Source organism: Hordeum vulgare, chromosome 5H (genome assembly GCF_904849725.1).
Source record: "Hordeum vulgare subsp. vulgare chromosome 5H, MorexV3_pseudomolecules_assembly, whole genome shotgun sequence".
Lineage (NCBI taxonomy): Eukaryota > Viridiplantae > Streptophyta > Magnoliopsida > Poales > Poaceae > Hordeum > Hordeum vulgare.
In genome coordinates this window covers 574,430,525-574,437,777 of record NC_058522.1, presented here as the reverse complement: position 1 = coordinate 574,437,777, position 7,253 = coordinate 574,430,525, and positions in this window count along the sequence as shown.

Here is a 7,253-nt window from a genome sequence, read left to right as displayed (position 1 = left end):
CACTAGACACGTGTCCACGTTAACTACATTCAAGAATCCATCTTGGTATCTTGTATTCATTGCCGACCCCTTCCTACTTGATCAATGCAAGGCACTCTGATTCTTATGTATAGCCTCTAAGAGCATCTCTAGGAGACCTCGTATAATCAGGTCCGGCCGCCCCGGCCCCCAAAACCAAGGAGGACCACCCTCCCAGGTGTGTGCCAGAACGGAGCACCTCTATTCTTAACTTTAGAGACATCATTAGAAAAACACGGAACCTGACTGTGTCTTAAGGAAGAAGGAGGACGAAGCGTTTTTCTGTTGCGCTCTGGGCCTTGGCCTTTTTTCTGTAGCGATTTGGTGGTTAAGTAATTGTGGGCATCCGATGAAAAAAGTGATTATGGGCCATATGAGGATAGCTAGCGATTACACTAGTGCAACCTTGTTTACCCCAGCACACTACTTCAACATTAGTGAGAGCCAATGATTTTTTAAAAAGAGCGTTTATAAAGGAATTACTCATAAAAAATAAAGGATTTCTTGCATATGCTAACTGTAGTCGTTATATAGCTGATTATAAATATTTCTCGCCGTGCTATGGTTTCACCATACTAAAAATTTAGTTTGTCCTTCACCATGTTGTGAGCACAATTTAGCTTGCTACATGGTAAAGGCAACTTATCTTAACGTCGTTCACAAGCACCAACGTCTCGCTTCCTATCGGACAACATTTGATCTTCTATATATGCTTCCTAGACGGACGACATGCTCGATCACTCACTCACACGATCACAATGAAAGGTGAGTTCTCGACTGGAGATCGCATCGTGCCCAATGAAACCTCTAGAACACGATTTCAGAGATGGTATACTCTGTTTATTTTTCTTTCCATAACATTATCTTTAATCTTTTATACAAATATAATAATAATAAAAGGAGCCCACATTCAAATTTTGCCCCGGGCTCCCAAAATGTTAGGACCGGGCCTGCGTATAATGCTTCGAACTGTAAAATATCCTTCAAAATACGGGTTCACGCGAAAAAGTTGCTAGATCAGATTCCGTATCGGGTCACGACCTGTAATTTTTTTGAAGGGACACTAAAAACAACCCCGTCAAACCCGTGAAAATAAGAATTTCGCGAGGACGACCTATATACGCGAAAGACCATTGGCGGGACTCCAACTGCCATCGGAACCTTCATGGCTTGTTCTCGTCCGCCCGTAACCGCCTACGTGCCGGCCGCTCGCCCGGCCGCTGCGCCCGCTGGCCGTCCGCTGACCGGCCGCCCGGCCGGCCACTGCGCCCGTTGGTTGTGTCCGTGTGTGGCTCAGCTAGCTCTAGTTGAATCCATCCGTCGCCTGCTCTAGTTGAATCCATCCGCCGCCTGCTCTAGCTAGCTAGTTCTAGCTGAATCCATATGTCATGTCCTCTAGCTAGCTTAGCTGAATCCATTCGATTCGAAGGAGTCCGTGTTGGGGAACGTAGTAATATTTCAAAAAATATCCTACGTGTCACCACAATCAATTTAGGAGATGCTAGCAATGAGAGAGGGAGAGCATCTTCATACCGTTGAAGATCGCTAAGCGGAAGCGTTACTATGAACGCGGTCGATGAAGTCATACTCGCGGCGATCCGATCCAAGCACCAAACGAATGGTGCCTCCGCGTTCAACACACCTACAGCCCGGGGACATCTCCTCCTTCTTGATCCAGCAAGGGTGAAGGAGAAGTTGAGGGAGAGCTCCGGCAACACGACAGCGTGGTGGCGGTGGAGCTTGTGGTTCTCTGGCACGGCTTCGCCAGTACCGTGGAGGAGGAGAAGTGGGGAGGTAGGGCTGCGCCATGGGGAGAGGTTCAGGGGTGTGCACAACCCTCCAAACCCTCCACTATTTATAGGAGGAAGGGGAGAGGGGGGGTCACCCTAGGGAACCCTAGGAGGGGCGGCAGACCTAGGGTGGCTTGCCTCCCAAGTTGGAGGGAGGCAGCCCCACACCCTAGGGTTTTGCCCTAGGCGCCTTGGGCCCCCTATGGTGGCTCGCACCAGCCCACGAGGGGGTTGGTTCCCTCCCACTTTCAGCCCATGTGGCCCTCCTGGACAGGTGGACCCTTCCGGTGGACCCCCGGTACCCTTTCGGGTGTCCCGGTACAATACCGATAAACCCTGAAACCTTCCCGGTGACCGAAACTGGACTTTCCATATATAAATCTTCACCTCCGGACTATTCCGGAACTCCTCGTGACATCCGTGATCTCATCCGGGACTCCGAACAACCTTCGGTAACCACATATATAATTCCCATTACAACTCTAGCGTCACCGAACCTTAAGTGTGTAGACCCTATGGGTTTGGGAACCATGCAGACATGACCTAGACACACCTCTCCGACTAGTAACCAATAGTGGGGTCTGAATACCCATATTGGCTCCCACATATTCCATGATGATCTCATTGGATGAAACACGATGTCAAGGATTCACTGAATCCCGTATACAATTCCCTTTGTCTATCGGTATGAGAATTGCCCGAGATTCGATCGTCGGTATCCGTATACCTTGTTCAATCTCATTACCAGCAAGTTTATTTACTCGTTCCGTAACACATGATCCCATGGCTAACTCCTTACTCACATTCAGCTCAATATGATGATGTATTACCGAGTGGCCCAGAGATACCTCTCCGTCACACGGAGTGACAAATCTCAGTCTCGATTCGTACCAACCCAACAGACACTTTCGGAGATACCTGTAGTGCACCTTTATAATCACCTGGTTACGTTGTGACATTTGATACACCCAAAGCATTTCTACGGTATCCGGGAATTGCACAACCTCATGGTCTAAGAAAATGATACTTGACATTATAAAAGCTCTAGCAGATGAACTACACGATCTTGTGCTATGCTTAGGATTGGGTCTCGTCCATCACATCATTCTCCTAATGATGTGATCCCGTTATCAACGACGTCCAATGGCCATGATCAGGAAACCATGACCATCTATGATCAACGAGCTAGTCAACTAGAGGCTCACTAGGGACATGTTGTGGTGTATGTATTCACACATGTATTACGGTTTTCGGTTAATACAATTATAACATGAACAATAGACAATTATCATGAACAAGGAAATATAATAATAACCATTTTATTATTGCCTCTAGGGAATATTTCCAACAATCTCCCACTTGCACTAGAGTCAATAATCTAGTTACATTGTGATGAATCGAACACCCATAGAGTAGTTCTGGTGCTGATCATGTTTCGCTCGTGGAAGAGGTTTAGTCAACGGATCTGCGACATTTAGATCCGTATGTACTTTACAAATATCTATATCTCCATCCCGAATGTATCCATGAATGGAGTTGAAGTGGTGCTTGATGTGCTTGGTCTTCCTGTGAAACCTGGGATCCTTGGCAATGTCAATAGCTCCAGTGTTGTCACAGAAGAGAGTCATTGGGCCCGACGCACTGGGAATCACTCCTAGGTCGGTGATGAACTCCTTCATCCAGACTCCTTCCTGCGAGCTTCCGAAGTAGCTATGTACTCCGCTTCACATGTAGATGCCGCCACGACGCTTTGCTTGCAATTGCACCATCTTACTGCCCCACCATTCAAAATATACACGTATCCGGTTTGTGACTTGGAGTCATCCGGATTTGTGTCGAAGCTAGCATCGATGTAACCCTTTACGATGAGCTCTTCGACGCCTCCATAAACGAGAAACATATCTTTAGTCCTTTTCAGGTACTTAAGGATATTCTTGACTGTTGTCCCGTGATCCACTCCTGGATCACTTTGGTACCTCCCTACCAAACTTATGGCAAGGTTCACATGAGGTCTGGTACACAGCATGGCATACATGATAGAGCCTATGGCTGAAGCATAGGGGGCGATACTCATCTTTTCTCTATCTTCTGTCGTGGTCGGGCATTGAGCCGTGCACAATCTCACACCTTGCAATACAGGCAAGAACCCCTTCTTGGACTTATCCATATTGAACTTCTTCAATATCTTGTCAAGATATGTGCTTTGTGAAAGATCAATGAGGCGTCTCGATCTATCTCTATAGATCTTGATGCCTAATATGTAAGTAGTTTCTCCAAGGTCCTTCATTGAAAAACATTTATTCAAGTAGGCCTTTATGCTTTCCAAAAGTTCTATATCGTTTCCCATCAACAATATGTCATCCACATATAATATGAGAAATACTACAGAGCTCCCACTCACTTTCTTGTAAATACAGGCTTCTCCATAAGTCTGTACAAACCCAAACGCTTTGATCACCTCATCAAAGAGAATGTTCCAACTCCAAGATGCTTGCACCAACCCATAGATGGAGCGCTGGAGCTTCTATACCTTGTCAGCATTTTTAGGATGGAAAAAACCTTCCGGCTCCATCATATACAATTATTCCTTAAGAAAACCGTTAAGGAATGCCGTTTTGACGTCCAATTGCCAGATCTCATAATCATAAAATGCGGCAACTGCTAACATGATTCGGACGGACTTAAGCATCACTGCGGGTGAGAAAGTCTCGTCGTAGTCAACTCCTTGAACATGTCGTTTAAACCTTAGCGACTAGTCGAGCCTTACAGATGGTCACATTACCATCTTCGTCAATCTTCTTCTTAAAGATCCATTTATTTTCTATGGCTCGCTGATCATCGGGCAAGTCCACCAAAGTCCATACTTTGTTCTCATACATGGATCCTATCTCGGATTTCATGGCTTCAAGCCATTTGTTGGAATCCGGGCCCGCCATCGCTTCTTCATATTTTGAAGGTTCACTGTTGTCTAACAACATGATTTCCAGGACAGGGTTGCCATACCACTCTGGTGCGGAACATGTCCTCATGGACCTACGAAGTTCAGTAGTAACTTGATCCGAAGTTTCATGATCATCATCATTAACTTCCTCTCTAGCCGGTGCAGGCACTCCAGAAACATTTTATTGTGCTGCGCTACTCTCCGGTTCGAGAGGGGGTACAGTTACGTCATCAAGTTCTACTTTCCTCCCACTCACTTCTTTCGAAAGAAACTCTTTGTCTAGAAAGGATCCATTCTTGGCAACAAAGATCTTGCCTTCGGATCTGAGATAGAAGGTATACCCAATAGTTTCCTTAGGGTATCCTATGAAGACACACTTTTCCGATTTGGGTTCGAGATTTTCAGGTTGAAGTTTCTTGACATAAGCATCGCATCCCCAAACTTTCAGAAACAACATCTTAGGTTTCTTTCAAAACCATAATTCATACGGTGTCGTCTCAACAGATTTAGACGGTACCCTATTTAAAGTGAATGCGACAGTCTCCAATGCATATCCCCAAAATGATACCGGTAGACCAGTAAGAGACATCCTAGAGTGCACCATATCCAATAGAGTGTGATTACGACGTTCAGACACACCATTACGCTGAGGTGTGCCAGGCGGCATGAGTTGTGAAACAATTCTACATTTCCTTAAGTGTGTGCCAAACTCGTGACTCAAATATTCTCCTCCACTATCAGATCATAATAATTTTATTTTCTTGTCACGTTGATTCTCTACCTCACTCTAAAATTCCTTGAACCTTTCAAAGATTTCAGACTTGTGTTTCATTAAGTAGACTTACCCATAACTTCTTAAGTCATCACTGAGGGTGAGAACATAATGATAGCCACCGCGAGCCTCAACACTCATTGGACCACATACATCGGTATGTATTATTTTCAACAAGTTGGTTGCTCGCTCCATTGTTCCAGAGAACGGAGTCTTAGTCATTTTGCCCGTGAAGCACGGTTCACACGTGTCAAATGATTCAAAATCAAGAGACTCCAAAAGTCTATCTGTATGGAGTTTCTTCATGCGTTTGACACCGATATGACCAAGGCGGCAGTGCCACAAGTATGTGGGACTATCATTATCAACCTTACATCTTTTGGTACTCACACTATGAATATGTGTAACATCACATTCAAGATTCATTAAGAATAAACCATTGACCAGCGAGGCATGACCATAAAACATGTATCTCATATAAATAGAACAACCATTATTCTCAGATTTAAATGAGTAGCCATCTATTCAAAGCTGGTACTAAATAACAATTATTGAGGTTTAAAACTAATCCTGAAGGTAGATGTAGAGGTAGCGTGCCCACGGCGATCACGTCGACCTTGGAACCATTCCCGACGTGCATCGTCACCTCGTCCTTCGCCAATCTCCGCTTATTCTGCAGCTCCTGTTTTGAGTTACAAATGTGAGCAACTGCACCAATATCAAATACCCAGGAGCTACTACGAGCGTTGGTAAGGTACACATCAATAACATGTATATCATATATACCTTTGACGTCACCGGCCTTCTTATCCGCTAAGTACTTGGGGCAGTTCCGCTTCAAGTGATCGTTTCCCTTGAAATAATAGCACTCAGTCTCAGGCTTGGGTCCATTCTTGGGCTTCTTCCCGGCAACTGGTTTACTGGGCACAACAAGTGCTTTGTCGTCCTTCTTGAAGTTCTTCTTACCCTTGCCTTTCTTGAAACTAGTGGTCTTATTCAACATCAACACTTGATGCTCTTTTTTTATTGCCACCTCCGCTGATTTTATCATTGAATACAACTCGGGAATGGTCTTCTCCATCCCTTGCATATTGTAGTTCATCACAAAGCTCTTGTAGCTAGGTGGAAGTGACTGGAGAATTCTGTCAATAACCGAGTCATCCGGAAGGTTAACTCCCAGTTGAGACAAGCGGTTGTGCAACCCAGGCATTCTCAGTATGTGTTGGCTGGCAGACCCATTTTCCTCCATCTTACAACTGAAGAACTTGTCGGAGACTTCATATCTCTCGACCCGGGCATGAGCTTGGAAAACCAGTTTCAGCTCTTGGAACATCTCATATGCTCCAAGTTGCTCAAAATGCTTTTGGAGCCCCGGTTCTAAACTATAAAGCATGCCGCACCAAACCAGGCAGTAATCATCACTGCGCGACTGCCAGGCGTTCATAACGTCTTGAGCCACTGGGAAAACGGGTGCACCTCCTAGCGGTGCATCAAGGACATATATTTTCTTGGAAGCTATGAGGATGAGCATCAAGTTAGAGACTCAGTCCGTATAGTTGCTTTCATCGTCTTTCAGCTTGGTTTTCTCTAGGAACGCGTTGAAGTTCAGTGGGACATTTGCGTGGGCCATTGCATCTACAATATAGATTGTAAAGACAATTTTAGGCTAAGTTCATAATAATTAAGTTCATCTAATCAAATTATTTAATGAACTCCCACTCAGATAAACATC